The following is a 22,623-nucleotide window of genomic DNA, read 5'->3' as shown; positions in this document are numbered from 1 at the left end:
GAGGATGTTGAACCATACTTGCAGTCCAGGAATAAATCCCCACCTGGTGGTGGTGAATAACTTTAATGTACTGTTGGATCCTGTTGTCTAGTATCTTGGTGAGAAATTTGGATCCCTATTCATCAGGGATATTGGTCTGTAATTATCCTTTTGGTGAGATCATTGTTTTCGGATCTAGGTACGCTGACCTCATAGAATGAGTTTGGAAGTTTGCCTTCCCTTTCTATTTTTTGAAACAGCTTCAGAAGAATAGGGGTAATATTAATTCTTTCTTAAATGTTTGGTAGAATTCCCTTGGGAGGGCATTCGGCCCTGGACTCTTGTTTGTTGGGAGATTATTGATTACTGCTTCAATTTCCTTGCTAGTTATGGGTCTGCTTAAGTTTTCCATTTCTTCCTGTTTCAGTTTTAGTAGTTTATATGTTTCCAGGAATGCATCTATTTCTTCCAGATTGCCTAATTTGTTGACACATATGCTGCTCATACTATGTTCTTATAAATATTTGTATTTCTTTTTGGTGTTGGCTGTGATCTTTTTCTCCATCATTTTATCTTCTATGTCACTGATTCTCTCTTCTGCCTCATTTATCCTAGCAGTTAGAGCCTCATTTTTTTTCATTGAATCTCAGTAATACCCTTCTTTTTATTTCAAAAACAACTGAGAAAAAAAAAGAGAGAGATAAACTACTGGATTATGAGGGAGGATTTGAAAGATAAGCAATATCATAAAGCAAACAACAATTGGGTCCCCAGAGGCAGACTGAAGAGAGAGAGGACGGATGATATATTTGAACTAACTATAGCTTTCAGAATTTCCCCTAGTCTGGGAAGAAACAGGCATTCAAGTCCAGGAGGCAGAGAGATTGGTGCACCTCAAAATCAATAAAAATAGGTCAGCACTCAACATATATAATAGTGGAAGCTTGAAAATTTCAGAGACAAAGATGTGCATAACTACAGATAGGTAGAATCGTAAGGCTGGCAGCAGCCTTGTCCAGAGAACTGGCAGGCTAGAAAGCGACAGGCATGATATATTCAGCTGCTAAGTGAGAAAAATATGCAGCCAAGGATACTTTATTCGGCAAGGCCGTCATTCAGAATAGAAGGAGCGATAAAGAGTTTCCAGGACAAAACAAATTAAAATAATCTTTGTCATCACTAAACCAACCCTGCAGGACATATTAAAGGGGAACCATTAGGCAAAGAGAGAGCCCAAAAGTAACATAGACCAGAAAGGAACAGAAAGAGTATACAGAAACAGGGATTTCACAGATAATATAATGGCACTAAATTCATATTTTTCAATAGATGCTCTGAATGTAAAAAGGCTAAATGTTCCAATCAAAAGATACACAGGGTATCAGATAGGATAAAAAGCAAAACCCATCTATATGCTTTGCCCACAAGAGACTCATTTTAGACCCAAAAAGATACCTCCATATTGAAAGTGAGGGCTTGCAGAACAATTTATCATGCTAATGGACATCAAAAGAAAGCCTGGGGTAGCAATACTCATATCAGAGAAAATTATTATTATTAAACCAAAGATCAATAAGAGATGAAGAGGAGATTATCACACTTAAAAGGGTCTATCCAACAAGATCTAAAAATTGTAAATATTTATGCCTTATCAGAATAGCTAATTATATAAATGAATTAATAACCAAATTAAAAGAAACACATTGATTGATCTTCTGCTTAAGATGATCTGTCCCCTTGCTGTGAGTAGGGTGTTAAAGTCTCCCACTACTATTTTATTTTAGCAATGAGTTTAAGCTTGTTATTAAGTAATTTATATATTTGGCTATTCCAAAGTTAGGGTGTGTAAATATTAACAGTTTTTAGAACTTCTCTTGTTCGACAGACCCCTTTATGATGATACAGTACCCTTCTTCATCACCTATTACAGTCTTTTTGGTTTATTTATTTATTCATTTATTTATTTTTTATTAGGATTACCCATTTTTTATTTTAATGTTTTTTATTATATTATGATAGTCACCATACAGTACATCCCTGGTTTCTGATGTAAAGTTCGATGATTCATCAGTTGCATAAAACACCCAGTGCACCATGTAATACGTGCCCTCCTTACTACCAATCACCAGTCATTCTATTCCCCTCACCCCCTCCCTCTGAAGCCCTCATTTGTTTCTCAGAGTCCATAGTCTCTCATGCTTCCTTCCCCCTTCTGATTACCCCTTTTCTTTATCCCTTTCTTCCCACCGATCATCCTAGTTCTTATGTTCCATAGATAAGAGAAATCATATGATAGTTGTCTCTTTGCTTGACTTATTTCACTTAGCATTATCTCCAAAAGCCGTCTCATGTTGCAGCAAATGTTGAGAACTCATTCCTTCTGGATAGCTGAGAGTAATATCCCATTGTATATATGGACCACAACTTCTCTAATCCAGTCATCTGTTGAAGGGCATCTCGGTTCCTTCCACGATTTGGCTATTGTGGACAGAGCTGTTGTGAAACATTGGGGTGCATATGGCCTTTCTCTTCACTACATCTGTATCTGTGGGGTAAATACCCCTGTAGTGCAAATGGTTGGTCATAGGGTAGCTCAATTTTTAACTTTTTAAGGGAACTCCACACTGTTTTCAAGAGTGGCTTCATCAACTTACATTCCCACCAATGTAGAGGGATCCCCTTTCTCCACATGTGCATCAATTGAGAGGATCATATGGTTCTTGATTCTTGTTGATATGATGTATCACGGTGATTTGCGAATGTTGGACCACGCCTTGCATCCCAGGATGAATCCCACTTGGTCATGATGGATAATCCTTTAATGTACTGTTGGATTCTATTAGCCAGGATTTGTTGTGATTTTGTCATCCATATTCATTGAGAAATGAATCTATAATTCTCCTTTGATGGGGTCTTTTGCCTGGTTTGGGGATCAAGGTAATATTGGCCTTAAAGAATGAGTTTGGTAGCTTTCCTTCTGTTTCTATTTTTTGAATATCTTTAGAGAATAGGTATTATTTCCTTTGAATGTTTGGTAGAATTTCAGGAAAACCGCTGTCCAGGCCTGGAGTTTTGTTTTTTTTGAAGGTTATTTGTCACTTAACTCAATCTCTTCATAATTAATTGGCCTGTTTTTAAAAATCAAATTCTTCCTGATTCAGTCTTGGTAGTTTATAGGTTTCCAGGAAGGCCTCCATCTCTTCCAGATAACTTAATTTACTGGCATAAAGCTGTTGATAAATGTTTCTAATAATCCTTCCAATTTCATTGGTGTTGGTTGTGACCTCTCCTTTTTCATTCATAATTTTATTAAAATTAAATTATGGGTCCTTTCTCTATTCTGTTAGATAAGTCTTGCCAGTGGTCTGACAATTTTATTGATTCTCTCAAAGAACCAGCTTCTAGTTCTGTTGATCTGCTCTACTGTACTCCTGGTTTCTAATTCATTGATTTCTGCCTAATCTTGGTCAACTGCTTCCTCACATGCATGGATTAGCCTGTCTCTGTTGCTGTTCCAGCTTTCTGAGGTGAGAATATAAAAACTGCATTTTTAGATTTTTTTTTCTTTACTCTTTTGGAGTGAGGCTTCTGGATGGCTATGTATTTCCTTAGGACTGCCTTTGCAGTATCCCATAGGTTTTGGACCATTGTGTTTTCATTCTCGTTGGTCTCCATAAATTGTTTAAACTGATTTTTGATTTCCTGGTTTATCAAATCATTCATGAGCAGGATGGTTCTTAGTCTCCAAGTGTTTGAATTTCTTCCAAATTTTTCCTTGTGGTTGAGTTCCAATTTCAGAATGTTGTGCTCTGACAATATGCAGGGAATAATTTCAGTTTTTTGGTATTGGTTGAGACCTGTTTTGTGACCCAGAACATGGTCTATTCTTGAGAATGTTCCATGTGCATTAGAATAGAATGAGTATTCTTTGGTTCTGGGGTGTAGTGTTCTATATATATCTATGAGGTCCAACTCCTCTAGTATCTCATTCAAAGCTCCTGTTTCTTTGTTGATTTTCTGCTTAGGTGATCTGTCTATTGCTGATAGTGGAGCGTTGAGGTCTCCTACTATTAGTGTATTTTTATCTATATGTCTCTTTATTCTAGTTAAGAGTTGGCTTGTTTATCTTGCTGCTCACCTGTTGGGGGCATATATATTTATAATTGTCATATCCACTTGTTGGATACATCCTTTAAGAATAATATAGTGGCCTTCTGTGTCTCTAACTATAGTCTTTAGTTTAAAATCCAATCTGTCTGATATGAGAATTGCTACGCCAGCTTTCTTTTGAGGTCCATTGGCGTGAAAGATGGTATTTCATCCCTTTACTTTCAGTATGGATTTATCTTTAGGTTCCAAATGGGTCGCTTGTAGACAGCAAATGGATGGGTCATGTCTTTTTATCCATTCTGCAACCCTGTGGCATTATGGGATCATTTAGGCCATTTACATTGAGAGTGATTATTGAGAGATATGATTTTACTGATGCCATGTTGCCAGTAAAGTCTTTGTTTCTATAGATTGTGACATTCTGTTCTTGTATCACTCTTGGGCCTTTTTACCTTTTATAGTACCCCCTTAATATCTCCTGTGAGGGCTGGTATCGTGGTTATGAAATTGGTCAATGACTGGTGATTCTGGGAAGGTGTTTATTTCTCCATCAATTCTGAATGATACAGCCTTGCTGGATAAAGGATCCTTGGCTGCATGTTTTTCTCTGAAAGAGCTTTAAAAATGCTCCCCAACCCTTTCTCATTCCAGGTCTGTAGACACGTCTGACATAATTCTGATACCCTTGCCTTGGTACGTGAGAGATTTCTGGCCCTGGCCGCTTCAATACTGTTTCCTTGGATCTAATATTTGCAAATGCACTATGACGTGGCGTGGTGTAAGTTTGTCATGGTTGAGCTTGGGAGGGGTCCTCTGCCTCTTGACACAAAATGTTTGTTTCCCTTGCTAGATTAGGGGAAGTTTTCAGCCACAATTTGTTCAAATATCTTCTTCTAGACCCTTGTATTTCTACCCTGGGGATGCCAATGATTCTGACATTGGAACGTTTCATTGAGTCAGTAATCTCCCGTAACCTACATTCCTGAGCGTGGATTTTTTTGAGTCCAGATTCTATTTTAGCTTTCTTCTACTAACCCATCCTCCACCCGCTATGTTCTTCTGCCTCATTCACCCTGGCCGTCAGAGCCTCTAGTTTTGACTGTGGGATTGCCATAGAATTTTTCATTTCTGCCAGATTTAATTCTCATTTCCGCCCTAGAGATTCTATATTCTTATTAACATTTTCGCTAATACTTTTTTTCAAGTCTACACATCATCTTTGACCATTGTTACTCTTGAATTCCATTTCTGGATAATTTGGTTATATCCATATAATTATTCTGTGGTGCAGAGGCTACAGACTCATTGTCTTTTACTTTGCTGAGGGGCTTCCCCTTTTCATCATTCTGATAAGGAAAGGTTGCAGGGCTGCTCCAGAGCCCAAATTATTTATCGGGACCCTGGCCATGTGCCCTTGTATTATAGGGATGTTAGGGATGATTTTTCAGCCTGCCTTCTGGGTAAGGGGCCTGGCCGCACAGATACCAGGCAACCCCTGTTTGGGTAGAGTCTCTTTGTCCCCTGCGAGGGGGATGGGGGATGGGCACACTGTGAGCTGGTATTTAGGCTTTTGTTCTCGGCGGCTTTCCCTGGTGGATTGCTGTGCTTCTTCTGAGAGTCAGAGCAACAGTGGCCGAATCTCAGCCTCTGTCTCAGAACAGAGGGATCTCGACCTTTCTCCACTGATGTTGTGGGCACTTTAACTCTGTTTCTGTTGGTGCTGCTCACCTCGCAGCATACCAGGATGTGCGCCCACACTCGCCGGTGTCCCAGCCTCACTTCCAGGGCTGGCGTGTCTCTGTCCTTATGTTCAACACTGCCGCCGCCAAGTCCTCCCCTGCGCTAAACCTCCTTCCTGGGCCTCAGCCCTGGTCGCCAAGACTTTCCCTGGCTCACGGTCTCAGTCTGCTATCTCATGGGTGCCGGTCCGAGAGACCGCCGCTCCCATGTGCAGCTGGCTACCGCTTCCTGGCGCTTGACCATGGCGGCTCCTCCCCTTCCCATTTATTTTCCGATGATATCTGTGCAGTTTCATGGCTGCCCGCTTTGTACCTCAATACTAGTGCTGGAGATGTCTTATTTGTAGAGATCCAGATGTATTTCCTCAAGGCTTAAGGTTGATTCCTGTGGATGTACCAGCTTCGTCTGGTACCTATCCAGCCTCGACTCAGGGGATCGGCTGAAAAAGGGGTCCCCCGCCCCTCTGCCATCTTAACTCCCCCTCTGATTACTCCTATTTTTAAATTATGTTATGTTACTCACCATACAGTACATCATTAGCTTTTGATGTAGTGTCTCATGATTCATTGTTTGCATATAACACTCAGTTCCCATACAATATGTGCCCTCCTTAATACTCCTCCTTCACTGGGCTAGCCCATCCCCCCCAGCACCCTCCCTTTAAATCCCTCAGTTTGTTACCTGGAGTCCAGCTAGTCTCTCATGGTTCATCTCCCTCTTGATTTTCTCCCCTTAGTTTTTTCTCCCCTTCCTTCTCCCAATAACTTCCCTGACATTCCTTATGTTCCACAAATAAGTGAAACTATATAATACCGTCTATCACTGCTTGATTTATTTGAATTAGTATAATCTCCTCCAGTTCCATGCATGTTGATGCAAATGTTGTGTAATCATCCTTTCTGATGGCTAATATTCCATTGTATATATGACCACGTCTTTTACAATATTTCTTTTTATTATATTATGTTAGTCAACATGCAGTATGCCAATTTTTTGATGCAATGTTCGGTGATTCATTACGCCTGTATATAATACCCAGTGCACCATGCAACACGTGCCCTCCTTAATACCCATCACCAGCCTTCCTAATCTCCCACCCTCCTTTCCCCTCTGAAGCCCTCGGTTTGTTTCCCAGAGTCCATTGTCTCCTCATTGTTCATTCCCCATTCTGTTTCCTCCCACGTTCTTTTTCCCTTTCTTTTTAAAAATATTTTTTATTATGTTAGTCACCTCATACAGTACACATCCCTGGTTTTTGATGTAAAGTTCGATGATTCATTAGTTGTATAACACCCAGTACACCATGCAATATGTGTCCTCCTCATCATCACCACCAGCCTCATCCCATTCCCCCACCCTTCCCTCTGAGGCCCTCAGATTGTTTCTCAGTGTCCATAGTCTCTCATGCGCTCACTCCCCCTCTGATTACCCCCACTTCATCACTTCTCCTACCGATCTTCCTAGTTCTTATGCTCCATAGATGAGAGACCATATGCATAATTGTCTTTCTGTTTGACTTATTTCACTTAGCATTATCTCCTCCAGTGCCGTCCATGTTGCAGCAAATGTTCAGAAATCATTCTTTTTGATAGCTGAATAATATTCCGTTGTATATATGGACCACCACTTCTTAATCCAGTCATCTGTTGAAGGGCATCTCGGCTCCTTCCATGATTTAGCTATTGTGGACAAAGCTGCTATGAACATTGGGGTGCATATGGTCCTTCTCTTCACTCTGTATCTTTGGGGTAAATACCCTGTAGTGCAATGGCTAGATCATAGGGTAGCTCCATTTTTAACTTTTTTTTAATGATTTTTTATTATATTATGTTAGTCACCATACAGTACATTCCCGGTTTCCAATGTAAAGCTCGATGATTCATTAGTTGCATATAATACCCAGTGCACCATGCAATACGTGCCCTCCGTACTACCCATCACCGGTCTATCCCATCACCCCCCCCCCCCTCCCCTCTGAGGTCTCAGCGTTTGTTTCTCAGAGTCCATAGTCTCTCATGTTTCATTCCCCCTTCTGATTACCCCCCCTTTCTTTATCCCTTTCTTCCCCTACCTATCATCCTAGTTCTTATGTTCCATAGATGAGAGAAATCATATGATAGTTGTCTTTCTCTGCTTGACTTATTTCACTTATCATTATCTCCTCCAGTGCCGTCCATGTTGCAGCAAATGTTGAGAACTCGTTCTTTCTGATAGCTGAGTAATATTCCATTGTATATATGGACCACAACTTCTTAATCCAGTCATCTGTTGAAGGGCATCTCGGCTCCTTCCACGATTTAGCTATTGTGGAGAGAGCTGTTATGAACATTGGGGTGCATATGGCCCTTCTCTTCACTACGTCTGTATCTGTGGGGTAAATACCCTGTAGTGCAATGGCTGGATCATAAGGTAGCTCAATTTGTAACTTTTTAAGGGACCTCCACACTGTTTTCCAGAGTGGCTGTACCAACTTGCATTCCCATCAATAATGTAGGAGAGACCCCCTTTCTCCACATCTTCTCCAACAATTGTCGTTTCTTGCCTTGTCAATTTTTGCCATTCTAACTGGCATAAGGTGATATGTTAGTTTGGTTTTGATTTGAATTTCCCTGATGGCTAATGATTTTGACCACCTTTTCATGTGTCTGTTAGCCATTTGTATGTCTTCATTGGAAAAGTGTCTGTGTATATCTTCTGCCCATTTTATGATTTGTTTATTTGTTTCTCATGTATTGAGTTTGAGAGGTTCTTTGTATATCTTGGATACCAGTCTTTTCTCTGTAGTACCAGTTGCAAATATATTCTCCCATTATGTGGGCTTCCTCTTAGTTTTTTTGACTGTTTGCTTGGCTGTGCAGAAGCTTTTTATCTTGATGAAGTCCCATAAGTTCATTTTATCTTTTGTTTCTTTTGCCTTTGGAGATGTGTCATGCAAAAGGACATCTTCTTTATCCTTCCTTCTGTTGAAAGGCATCTCGGCTCCTTCCACAGTTTGGCTATTGTGGTTATTGCTGCTATGAACACTGAGGTGCATATGGCCCTTGTTTTCACTGTCTGTATCTTTGGGGAAAATACTCAGTAGTGCAATTGCTGCATCATATGGTAGCTCTATTTTTTACTTTTTGAGGAACTTCCACACTGTTTTCCAAAGTAGCTATACTAACTTGCATTCCCACCAACAGTGTAAGAGGGTTCCCCTTTCTCCACGTCCTTGCCAGCATTTGTTGTTTCTTGCCTTGTCAATTTTTGCCATTCTAACTGGTGTAAGGTGGTATCTCAATGTGGTTTTGTTTTGAAGTTCCTTGACGGCTAATGATGTTGAACATTTTCTCATGTGAATCAAAATACCAATGCCATTTTTTAAAGTGCTAGAACGAACAATCCTAAAATTTGTGTGGAACCAGAAAAGACCCCAAATCGCACAGTCTTTGGTTTAAAATATAATTTGTTTGATATATGTATGGCTACTCCAGCTTTCTTTTGGATATCAATTAGCATGATAAATTGTTCTCCAACCCCTCACTTTCAATGTGGAGGTGTTTGGGGGTCTAAAATTAGTCTATTGTAATTTGCATTTTGTTGGGTCTGTTTTTTTTTTTCCATTCTGACATCCCGTGCCTTTTGATTGGAACATTTAGTCCACTTACATTCTGAGTATTTTTAAAAGATATTAACTTAATACCTTTGTATTATTTCTGAAGTTACTGTTCCTGTAGATTGTCTCTGTTCCTTTTTAGTGTTTTTGCATTTGGTCTCTCTTTCCCGTTCAGTGGGTTCCCTTTAGTATTTCTTGCAGAGCTAGTTTAGTATTCAGGAACTCCCTTAGTTTTTGCTTGTCTTGTAAACTCTATCTCTCCTTCTATTCTGAATGACCCTTTCTGGATAAGTGTTCTTGCCTGCCTATGTTTTCCATTTAGCACATTTTAAAAAAGATTTTATTTATTTGTTTGTTTATTTATTTGACAGAGCAAGACAGCGAGAGAGGGAACACAAGCAAGGAGAGTGTGAGAAGGAGAAGCAGGCTTCCCGCCAAGCAGGGAGCCTGATGCAGGGCTCGATCCCAGGACCCTGAGATCGACCTGAGCTGAAGGCAGATGCTTAATGGCTGAGCCACCCAGGCCCCCCCCCCCATTTAGCACATTGATTATTTCCTTCCACTCCTTTCTGGGCTGCCAGGTCTCTGGACATGTCTGCAGTTAACCTTATTGTCTACCTTTTAGTTTAAGAACGTTTTGTCCTAAGCTTCTTACAGAATTCTCTCGTTATCTTTGTATTTTGAAAGTTTCACTATGACATGTTATGGTGTTGACCTGTTTTTGTTTACTTTGACGAGAGTTCTCTGTGACTCTTGGACTTGGATACCTGTTTACTTCCCCAGATTAGGGAAGTTCTAGTCTGTCCTTTGTTCCAATAAACCTTATGCCCCTTTTTCCTGCTCTTCTCCTGGGACTCCTATGATATGGATAATATTTGCTTTATGGAATTGCTGATTTCCTTAAGTCTAACTTTGTGTTCTAATAGTTTTCTTTCCTTCTACTTTTTAACTTCATTATTTTACATGATTTTATCTTCTATATCACCTATTCTCACCTCTGCTTCTTCAGTCCTCATTGTACTTATACCCAGTGTGCTTTGCATCTCAGTTATAGCATTTTTTATTTCAGCCTGACTAGTTTTTAGGTCCTTTATCTCTGCTTCAAGGTTTTCTTTGGTGTCTTCTATTTTTTTAAGTCCAGCTAGTAGTTTTATGACTATTGTTCTAAATTCTTGTTAAGATATATTGTTTATATCTGTTTTGAGCAAGTCCCTGACTATGATTTCTTCTTGACCTTTCTTTTGGGGAGAGTTCCTTTGTCTTGTCATTTTGGCTATGTTTCTGTCTTTTGCATATTATGAAACCTTGTTATATCTCCTGCACTTGAGAGTACTGCTATATTTAAAAAGGGGTCATACACTGTTCAGGTCCTGGTACTTCAGGGTGTGTTTCATGTGTATTCTGTGTGCACTCTGCTGTTGCATTTTGGCTGCTCTTTCCCACTGGTCATCCTCATCAGAGTTTCTCCTTGTTTGCAGTAGGGAATTTTTGGATCTTTAACTGGGTATACTTTGATTTATTTGTTAAAATATATCTGGAGGGAAAAAAACAAAAGAAAGAAAGAAGAAAGAAAAAGAAAGAAAGAAAGAAAGAAAGAAAGAAAGTCTGTTTCAAAAGAGAGAGAGAGAGAAAAGGAAAAGGAATGACCAAAACCTAACAGACAATCAAGAAACTATAAGCCTGACTCGAAAGAAAAGGTAAGGGAAAAAAGAAAAGTACAAAAGAAGTCTGATCTAAAAAAAAATAAAGGTGGGGGGAAAGATAATGAAAAAACAACAAACAAAAAACTATAAGCCTTATTCCAAAGGGGGAAAATGAAGAAATAGACCAAGAAAAGTATAGCCTTTTCTTATTTCTACCAGAACTGAAAGTGACACTTTGAAACACTGTATGATCAGTAGATTTGGTGCATGAAGGGTGCTGACTCTGCTGGTCTTCTTGGGGAAAGGCCCACTGCAGTGGTTCAGAATGAGTCCTGCCCCAGTAAATATACACTTGCCAGGCACATGGGGGGGGGTGTAGGGTTTGGTGTAAGTGGCTCCCACCTTTACTGCAGGCTGTTATATTGCTCTCTGAGGTGTGACAGTGATGGTACAGAGGGGGAAATGATACACACCACTCTCTCATCCCCATCACACACCCCCTGCTGTTCAGGAAGCCCTGATAGGAAAATGATGGCCATCAGCATGCCAGGCACCACAGCTCTCCTGACCTTTATATTTAGCACATGGCTGGGATTCAAATTTCCAAATCTTAAAGGACCCTGCATGGCATTGATCCATTCCTCCTGGGGTAGAACCTCCCTGCCCTGCTGTGTCTAATGTCCTTTTCCAGGAAAAATAGTTCCACGTTTGTGTGGTGCATGGAATCTATGGTGTAGCACCCGGAAAAAAGCAGCAACCAGGTTATCCACCTCTGTGCATACCTCTTTCCCCTGCTGATGGAAGGCCATTTGTTGGTGCCTGCAGAGTCTTTTGTCCTTGGAGAGGCAATGTATCCTCTTCCAAATGTACTCCAGGAAGGGGAATGTTCTCTCCCAGTGCGACCGAGGAGATCCCCACACCACTTTGTGTGCTCTCCAGCCAGTGTTCTTCTCCCCAGGAGCATGTGCCACAGTTCCACTTCAGCAAAAGTCACACACTTCCAAAACCTCAGTTTGATCTCCACACATTTCAAATATCCCCTACACTCAGTTCCTCTTGCTCCCCAGGCTGTGTTCTGGAGAGGTTTTCTTCTTGTGTAGACCCAATGTCACATTCTCTCAATGCCTCTTTTTCTCTCCCTTTTCTATCCCCGTGGAAAGGGGTCCCCCCCCTCTGAAGCGTGGCAGTTTTTCTCTCCTTCAATTCACTTCCATGCACCTTGCACCTGTCCTGATGTCTCCATCCATGGAGAACCTTCTTCCAATCCTCAGATCAATTTCCTCGGTGTTCCAAGTGATCTGCCTTCAATACAGCTGTGTTCAATGGATGAGGAAAGCCCAGGGTCCCCCTATGTCTTTGCTTTCTTAACTCCTCCTTTTGGATAGTCCCATTTATTATGATATTGGGCCCTTCTTCATCCCTCATTACAGTCTTTGCCTTAAAATCTAGTTTTCTGATATAAATATTGTTTTTAATAATATTTTTATTATATTATGTTAGTCACCATACAGTACACCCTAGTTTTTGATGTAAAGTTCCATGATTCATTACTTGCTTATAACACCCAGTGCACCATGCAATACGTGCCCTCCTTAATACCCATCACCAGCCTATCCCATTTCCTCCCCACCACCCTGAAGCCCTCAATTTGTTTCCCAGAGTCACTCATGCTTTATTCCCCCTTCTGTTTACCCCCCCTTTCTTCTTCCCTTTCTTCTACTGATCTTCCTACTTCTTAGGTTCCATAAATGAGTGAAACCATATGATAATTGTATTTCTCTGCTTGACTTATTTTGCTTAACATTATCTCTTCCAATCCCGTCCAGGTTGCAGCAAATGTTGAGAAATTGTTCTTTTTGATGGCTGAGTAATATTCCATTGTATATATGGACCACATCTTCTTAATCCAGTCATCTGTTAATTATGAAGAGATTGAAGCAGTGATTAAAAACCTTCCGAAAAACAAGACTCCAGGGCATGACAGATTCCCCAGGGAATTCTACCACACATTCAGAGAAGAAATAATACCTATTCTCCTGAAGCTGTTTCAAAAAATAGAAGCAGAAGCAAAACTACTAAACTCATTCTATGAGGCCAGTATTACCTTGATCTCCAAACCAGCCAAAGGCCCATCAAAAAGGAGAATTACAGACCAATATCCCTGATGAATATGGACGCCAAAATTCTCAAAAAGATCCTAGCTAATAGGATCCAACAGTACATTAAAAGGATTTTCCATCATGACCAAGTGGGATTCATCCCTGGGATGCAAGGGTGATTCAACATTCGCAAATCGATCAGTGTGATAGATCACATCAACAAGAAAAGAGTCAAAAACCTGATATAAATATTGTTACTCCAGCTTTCTTTTGATGTCAATTTGCATGATAAATATTTCTCCATCCCCTCACTTTCAATTTACAGGTGTCTTTACGTCTGAAATGAGTCTCCTGTAGGCAGCATATAGATGGGTCTTTTTGTTTGTTTCTTTGTTTTATCCAGTCTGACACTCTGTTTCTTTTTTTTTATAATGTTATGTTAGTCACCATACAGTACTTCACTATTTTTTGATATAGTGTCTTTTGATTGGAACGTCCATTTACTTTCAGAGTAGTTATTGATAGGTATGAATTGTGCCATTTTATTACTTATCTTGTCACTGTTTCTGGGGATTTTCTCTGTTCCTTTCTTGTCTTTGTCACTTTTTTTCTTTCCTTTCCACTGATAGAGTTCCCTTTAATATTTCCTGCAGCTCCAGTTTAGTGGTTATGAACTTGTTTAGTTTTTGTTGGTCAGGGGAACTCTTTATCTCTCCTTCCATTCTGAATGATAAACTTGCTAGATATAGTATTCCTAGCTGCAGATTTTGCCCATTCAGTACGTTGGATATATTATGCCACTCCTTTCTGGTTTGCTACATTTATATTGAGATATCTGAAGCTAGCCTATGGGTCTTCCCTTTTAAGTTAGGGACTTCTTTTGTCTTGCTGCTTTTAGGATTTTTTTTCTTTATTGCTATATTTCTCAAATTTAATTGCAATGTCTTGAAATTGTGTGTTTTTTTTTTTTTTAATTTTAATGGGAGTTCTCTGTGCCTCTGGATTTGGATGTCCATTTCCTTCCCTAGATTAGGAAAGTTTTCACCTCTCATTTCCTCAAATACATTTTTTGTCTTCTTTTCTCTCTTTTCTTCTTCTGGGACTCCTATAATATGAATGTTATTATGTTTCATGGAGTCACTGAATTCCCTACGTCTATTCCTGTGTTCCATAATTTTTCTTTCTTTTGTCCAGCTTCATTATTTTCCATTACTTTATCTTTTTTCTTTTTTTATAATATTTTTATTATATTATGTTAGTCACCATACAGCACATCCCTAGTTTTTGATGTAAAGTTCCATGATTCAGTACTTGCATATAACACCCAGTGCACCATGCAATTACTTTATCTTCTATATCACTTATTCATTCCTCTGCTTCTTCCACCCCACGTGCATTTCATCAAGTCTGTTTTGAATCTCCATTATTGTATTTCTCATTTTTGACCGATTGTTTTGTAACTCTATTATTTCTGTTTTAAGGATCTCCCCCAAAGTTTTCCATTCTTTTCTTAGGCCCAGCATGTATCCTTATCATTGCTGCTTTAAATCTCCATCAGGCATGTTCCTTCTATCTACTATGCTTAGATATCTGGCCATTACCTTATCTTGCACTTTCATTTGGGGTAAAGTCCTCCATCCTGGAATTTTGTTTATGTCTTCATTTTCTTCTCTGTGTTAGGAAAGCCTGTTATGCTTCCTGCTCCTGAGACCAAAGACTTTATATAGAATAACTCATATAGTGTTCAGGGCCTAGTGCTTCAAAGCATTTGTCTGGTGTATGCTGTGTGCACTCTGCTTTTGTGTTTTGGCTGGTATCCTTCATGCCCATCTCATACAGAGGCTTTCCTTTTCTTCAATAGTCAGTATTTGGCCCTTGGACAGAATGTGGTGAGTTTTAACTATGTGTGCTCTGGTCTGTTTGTTAAATGAGACCTGATACAACTTCCACTAGAACTGAAGCCCTGCAGAACTTTGTTCTTGAAACATGGTGTGGGAAGTTATTTCTGGGGGAAGGGGCCTGCTGTGCAGGGACTGAGGCAAACTTGACTAAGAAAGGCAGTACTGCCAGAACTACTGGTGTGTGGGACTTGCACAAGCAGGTTAGGCAACCAGTGTAGGCACTGTGCTGTTTATCTCAGGTGGCTCTGTGTTTATGTTGAAGGGCTGGGGAGGTAAATGGTGCCAGCCAGCTCTTTTGTCCCCTTGGAGGGGTGTCCATGCTTGCCACTCTCAGGGAAGCACTCCAAGAAGAGCTAATTATCTCTCTACTGTGTGCCCCAGGAGTTTTTCAGATCACTGTTTCCACACTGTCTGCTTCCAGGTTGTTTGTCTGCCTTCTCTCCAGGAGCAGCACAGTGCCCTTCAGGGCTCTATTCCAGCCAAGCCTGCTTACTTTTAAAACTCTAGACTTTAGGACATGGTGTGGGCAAGGCTCTGCACTGGTCTTCTGGAGGAGGGTCTCACTGCACTAGGACTGAGAAAATTTTGATTAAGAAGGGTAGTCATGCCAGGGCGCAGGGGCAAGGGACTTGGTGCAAGTAGGTTAGGCAGCCTCTGTGAGCCCTGGGCTGCTTCCCACAGGTGTCTCTGTGTTTGTGCGGAGCTTCAGGGGAGGGAAATGGTGTCACCCAGCTCCTTTTTCCCTGTGGAATCATCTCTAGGAACACTGCCTCTCTGGAATGAAATCCAAGAAGAGCAAATAAAATCCCACTTGTGTGCCCCTAGAATTCCTCAGGTCACTGTTTCCATGCCATCTCCCCCCAGGTTGATTGTCTTCCTTCTCTCCAGGCATAGGGAAGCACTGTCAGCGTTCTATCCCAGCCAAGCCAGTCACCCTTTAAAACTCCAGTCTTTAAGCCCCACTGATTGCAAGAACTCATGAATATCAGCCCCTCTCATTTTCCCAGGTATTGGCTTTGGGAAGTGTTATCTTTGTGCATTCCCCTGTGTGCCTCTCTCTCTCTTGCCTTTCTCCTTGACCATGATCCCTCCCCTCTACAGCACCCACGATCCACTTCTCCCCCAAACCATGTATCTGCACTTCCTACCTTCCTCAATGTGGCCTCATCTCTCCCTCTAGTTGTAGAGTTTGTTTTGTCAGTCCTCAGGTTGACATCTTGGGAATTCTGAATGATTTGATAGCTATCTAGTTGTGTTTGAGGGATGTGTTTGAGGGATAAGCCTAGGGTCTTCTTAAAATGCTGCTATCATAGATCCTCCTGTTTTGTTTTTCTATTTTTTTCTCTGTATTTCTTCCTATCCTTATAAATTGGTGATTTTGCATTCAGATATGCTCTGTTTCCTCTTTTTAAAAAATCTCTCCTACATCTATTCTAGATTTTTTATTTGTTACCATGAAATTTACATTATGCATATCATAGATTTTATGACATATCCATTTTATGCTCATAGCAACTTATATTCTATCACATACAGTGGTTCCACCCTTTTTTTCCTTTTATATTTTTATATCACTTCACCTCTTTTTATATTGTATAATTGTTAACAAATTACAGTAGCTATAGTTATTTTTAATACTTGTTTCCTTTAATGTTTATACAATAGTCAAGTGGTTAACACACCCTCCTATAAAATAGAGTTTTCTAAATTGGACTATGTTTTTCACATGTGCCAGTGTGTTGTATTCTTTTGAATGGTTACATGTCACTGATTAATGTTTTTTCATTTCAGCTTGAATAATTCCTTTCTATATTTCTTTTTTTTTATAATGATTTTTTATTATATTATGTTAGTCACCATACAGTACATCCCCGGTTTTCGATGTAAGGCTCGATGATTCATTAGTTGTGTATAACACCCAGTGCACCATGCAATATGTGCCCTCCTTACTACCCATCACTGGCCTATCCCATTCCCCCAACCCCCTTCCCCTCTGTAGCCCTCAGTTTGTTTCTCATAGTCCATAGTATCTCATGTTTCATTCCCCCTTCTGATTACCCCCCCCTTTCTTTATCCCTTTCTTCCCCTACTGATCATTCTAGTTCTTATGTTCCATAGATGAGAGAAATCATATGATAGTTGTCTTACTGCTTGACTTATTTCACTAAGCATTATCTCCTCCAGTGCCGTCCATGTTGTAGCAAATGTTGAGAACTCATTCTTTCTGATTGCTGAGTAATATTCCATTGTATATATGGACCACAACTTCTTAATCCAGTCATCTGTTGAAGGGCATCTCGGCTCCTTCCACGATTTAGCTATTGTGGACATTGCTGCTATGAACATTGGGGTGCATATGGCCCTTCTCTTCACTACGTCTGTATCTTTGGGGTAAACACCCAGTAGTGCAATGGCTGGATCATAGGGTAGCTCAATTTTTAACTTTTTAAGGGACCTCCACACTGTTTTCCAGAGTGGCTGTACCAACTTGCATTCCCACCAACAATGTAGGAGGGATCCCCTTTCTCCACATCCTCTCCAACAATTGTTGTTTCTTGCCTTGTCTACTTTTGCCATTCTAACTGGCGTAAGGTGGTATCTCAGTGTGGTTTTGATTTGAATTTCCTTGATGGCTAATGATTTTGAACATTTTTTCATGTGTCTGTTAGCCATTTGTATGTCTTCATTGGAAAAGTGTCTGTTCATATCTTCTGCCCATTTTTTGATTTGTTTATTTGTTTCTCGTGTATTGAGTTTGAGAAGTTCTTTGTAGATCTTGGATACCAGTCCTTTATCTGTAGTGTCATTTGCAAATATATTCTCCCATTCCGTGGGCTGCCTCTTAGTTTTTCTGACTGTTTCCTTGGCTGTGCAGAAACTTTTAATCTTGATGAAGTCCCATAAATTCATTTTATCTTTTGTTTCTCTTGCCTTTGGGGATGTGTCATGAAAAAGGTTGCTTTGGCCGATGTCGTAGAGGTTGCTGCCTATGTTCTCCTCTAGAATTTTGATGGATTCCTGTCTCACATCGAGGTCTTTCATCCATTTGGAGTTTATTTTTGTGTATGGTGTGAGAGAGTGGTCAAGTTTCATTCTTTTGCATGTAGCTGTCCAATTTTCCCAGCACCATTTATTGAAGAGACTGTCTTTTTCCCACCGGATGTTTTTTCCTGCTTTATCAAATATTAGTTGCCCAAAGAGCCGAGGGTCCATTTCTGGGCTCTCTATTCTGTTCCATTGGTCTATGTGTCTGTTTTTGTGCCAGTACCATGCTGTCTTTGTGATCACAGCTTTGTAGTACAGCTCGAAATCCGGCATTGTGATGCCCCCAGCTTTGTTTTTCCTTTTCAACAGTTCCTTGGAGATTCGGGGCCTTTTCTGTTTCCATACAAATTTAAGGACTATTTGTTCCAGTTCTTTGAAAAATGTCCTCGGTATTTTGATCGGGATAGCATTGAAAGTGTAGATTGCTCTGGGTAGCATGGACATTTTAACTATGTTAATTCTTCCAATCCATGAGCATGGAATATCTTTCCATCTTTTTATGTCTTCCTCAATGTCTTTCAAGAGTGATTTATAGTTTCTAGAATATAGGTCCTTTACGTCTCTGGTTAAGTTAATTCCAAGGTAACGTATGGTTTTTGGTGCTATTGTAAATGGGATGGATTCCCTAATTTCTCTTTCTTCGGTCTCGTTATTCGTGTATAGAAATGCAACTGATTTCTGAGCATTGATTTTGTATCCCGCCACGTTACTGAATTGCTCTATAACTTCTAATAGTTTGGGAGTGGCTTCTTTTGGGTTTTCCATATAGAGTATCATGTCATCTGCAAAGAGAGACATTTTGACTTCTTCTTTGCCAATTTGAATACCTTTGATCCCTTTTTGTCGTCTGATTGCTGTTGCAAGGACTTCTAGTACTATGTTGAATAATAGTGGCGAGAGTGGGCATCCTTGTCGAGTTCCTGATCTTAAGGGAAAGGCTTCCAGCTTTTCCCCATTGAGAATAATATTTGCAGTAGGCTTTTCATAGATGGCTTTTATGAGATTGAGAAATGTACCTTCTATTCCTACACTCTGAAGGGTTTTAATCAGGAAAGGATGCTGTATTTTGTCAAATGCTTTTTCGGCATCGATTGAGAGGATCATATGGTTCCTGAGTCTTTTCTTGTTGATATGATGTATCACGCTGATTGATTTGCGAATATTGAACCACGCTTGCATCCCAGGTATGAATCCCACTTGATCGTGATGGATAATCCTTTTAATGTACTGTTGGATTCTATTAGCAAGTATCTTGTTGAGGATTTTGGCGTCCATATTCATTAGGGAAATCGGTCTGTAATTCTCCTTTTTGAGGGGGTCTTTGCCTGGTTTGGGGATCAAGGTAATATTGGCCTCATAGAATGAGTTTGGTAGCTTTCCTTCTGTTTCTATTTTTTGAAATAGCTTTAGGAGAATAGGTATTATTTCTTCTTTGAATGTTTGGTAGAATTCCCCAGGAAAACCGTCCGGGCCTGGAGTTTTGTTATTTGGAAGGTTGTTTATCACTGACTCAATTTCTTCATAATTAATTGGCCTGTTTAAGGAATCAATTTCTTCCGGTTTCAATCTTGGTAGTTTATAGGTTTCCAGGAAGGATTCCATCTCTTCCAGATTGCTTAGTTTATTGGCATATAGCTGTTGATAAAAATTTCTAATAATCCTTCCAATTTCAATGGTGTTCGTCGTGACCTCTCCTTTTTCATTCATAATTTTAATAATCTGGGTCCTTTCTCTTTTCTTTTGGATAAGTCTTGCCAGTGGTCTGTCAATTTTATTGATTCTCTCAAAGAACCAGCTTCTAGTCCTGTTGATCTGCTCTACTGTACTTCTGGTTTCTGCTTGATTGATTTCAGCTCTAATTTTGGTCAACTGCTTCCTCGTGCGTGGATTAGGCCTGTCCCTCTGTTGCTGTTCCAGCTTCTTGAGGTGAGAATATAAAAACTGCATTTTAGATTTTTCTATTCTTTTGAGTGAGGCTTGGATGGCTATGTATTTCCCCCTTAGGACTGCCTTTGCAGTATCCCATAGGTTTTGGACTGTTGTATTTTCATTCTCATTGGTCTCCATAAATTGTTTAATTTGATTTTTGATTTCCTGGTTTATCGAGTCATTCCTGAGCAGGATGGTTCTTAGTCTCCAAGTGTTTGAGTTTCTTCCAAATTTTTCCTTGTGGTTGAGTTCCAATTTCAGAGCGTTGTGGTCTGAGAATATGCAGGGGATAATTTCAATCTTTTGGTATCGGTTGAGACCTGTTTTGTGTCCCAGAACATGGTCTATTCTTGAGAATGTTCCATGGGCATTAGAATAGAATGAGTATTCTTTGGTTCTGGGGTGTAGTGTTCTATATATATCTATGAGGTCCAACTCGTCGAGTATGGCATTCAAAGCCTTTGATTCTTTGCTTAGTTTTTGCCAGGGTGTTCTGTCTATTTCTGAGAGTGGAGTGTTGAGGTCCCCTACTATTAATGTATTTTTATTTATATGTCTCTTTATTCTGGTTAAGAGTTGGCTTGTGTATCTTGCTGCTCCCCTGTTGGGGGCATATATATTTATAATTGTCATATCCACTTGTTGAATACTTCCCTTAAGAATAATATAGTGCCCTTCTGCATCTCTAACTATAGTCTGTAGTTTAAAATCCAATTTATCTGATATGAGAATTGCTACCCCAGCTTTCTTTTGAGGTCCATTTGCGTGAAAGATGGTACTCCATCCCCTTACTCTCAGTCTGAATGCATCTTTGGGTTCGAAATGAGTCTCTTGTAGACAGCAAATGGATGGGTCATTTCTTTTTATCCAATCTGCAACCCTGTGGCGTTTTATGGGATGGTTCAAACCATTTACATTAAGACTGATTACTGAGAGATATGATTTTAATGTTGCCATGTTGCCAGTAAAGTCTTTGTTTGTATTGGCTGTGACTTTCTGTTCTGTATCACTCTTGGGGCCTTTTTACTTTTATAGAACCCCCCGTAATATCTCCTGTAGGGCTGGTTTCGTGGTTACAAAATTGGTTAGTGACTGGCGATTCTGAAATGTCTTTATTTCTCCATCAATTCTGAATGACAGCCTTGCTGGATAAAGGATCCTTGGCTGCATGTTTTTCTCTGAAAGAGCTTTAAATATGCTCCCCCAACCCTTTCTCTCATTCCAGGTCTGTGTAGACAGGTCTGACGTAATTCTGATGCTTTTGCCTTGGTACGTGAGAAATTTCTTTGCCCTGGCCGCTTTCAATACTGTATCCTTGCATCTAATATTTGCGAATTGCACTATGACGTGACGTGGCGTAGGTTTGTCGTGGTTGAGCTTGGGAGGGGTCCTCTCTGCCTCTTGGACACGAATGTTTGTTTCCCTTGCTAGATTAGGGAAGTTTTCAGCTACAATTTGTTCAAATATCTCTTCTAGACCTCTGTTTTTCTCCACCCCCTCGGGGATGCCGATGATTCTAACATTGGATCGTTTCATTGAGTCAGTAATCTCCCGTAACCTACATTCGTGGGCGTGGATTTTTTTAAGACCATCTTCTATTTTCATTTTTTCCTCTATTAACCCATCCTCCAATTCACTAACCCGTTCCTCTGCTTCTGCGACCCTGGCCGTCAGAGCCTCTAGTTTTGCCTGCATTTGGCTCATAGAATTTTTAATTTCTGTCAGATTCGCTCTCATTTCTGTCCTTAGGGATTCTATATTCTCAGTAACCTTTTCGTTAATAGTTTTTTCAATTCTACTCATCATTTTGACCATCGTTACTCTGAATTCCATTTCTGATAATTTGGTTACATCCATATCCATTATTTCTGTGGCAGAGGCCACAGAATCACTGTCTTTTCTTTGCTGGGGGGGGCTTCTCCTTCTTGTCATTCTGATGAAGAGAGGTTGCGGGGTTTCCAGAGCCCAAATTATTGACTGGGTCCCAGGCCGTGCCCCTTGTTTTATAGGGATCTTAGGGATGTGGGCTTCTTCTTTAAAGATTTTATTTATTTATGTGGCAGCCAACCAGCGAGAGAGGGAACAGAAGCAGGGGAGTGGGAGAGGAAGAAGCAGGCTCCCAGCGGAGGAGCCCGATGAGGGACTCCTTTCCGGAACGCCGGGATCACGCCCTAAGCCGAAGGCAGGCGCTCAATGACTGCGCCACCCAGGCGCCCGGGTTGTGGGCTTCTTGATTTTTCAGCCTGCCTTCTGTGTTCTGGGGGAGGGGCCTGCCGCGCCAATACTCAGGCAACCCTGTTTGGGTAGAGTCTCCGTGTCCCCTGCGAGGGAGGATGGGGATGGGCACTCTCTGAGCCGGTATTTCCAGGCTTTTGTTCTCTGGCGGCTTTCCCTGGCGGTTTGCTGTGCCTCTTCTGAGAGTCAGAGCAGCAGCGGCCAAATTTCAGCCTCTGTCACGGAACAGAAGGATTGCGGCCCGTTCTCTACTAATGTTCTGGCCACTTTAACTCTGTTTCTGTTGGTGCTGCTCAACCCTGCAGCGTCCCGGGATGTGCGCCCCACACCCGGCGTCCCAGCCCTCA

At 40.6% G+C, this 22,623-nt stretch overlaps 1 pseudogene; it reads left to right on the top strand.

The window, feature by feature from the left end:
- Positions 1–4,852: 4,852 nt before the first annotated feature.
- Positions 4,853–22,623, top strand: part of LOC103674307 — a 74,817-nt pseudogene continuing 57,046 nt past the window's right edge.

The sequence above is a fragment of the Ursus maritimus genome, assembly GCF_017311325.1.
Source record: "Ursus maritimus isolate PB19 chromosome X unlocalized genomic scaffold, ASM1731132v1 scaffold_X1, whole genome shotgun sequence".
Taxonomy (NCBI): domain Eukaryota; kingdom Metazoa; phylum Chordata; class Mammalia; order Carnivora; family Ursidae; genus Ursus; species Ursus maritimus.
Note: the sequence above shows the minus strand (reverse complement) of the source record. Positions and strands in the feature narration are given on the sequence as shown.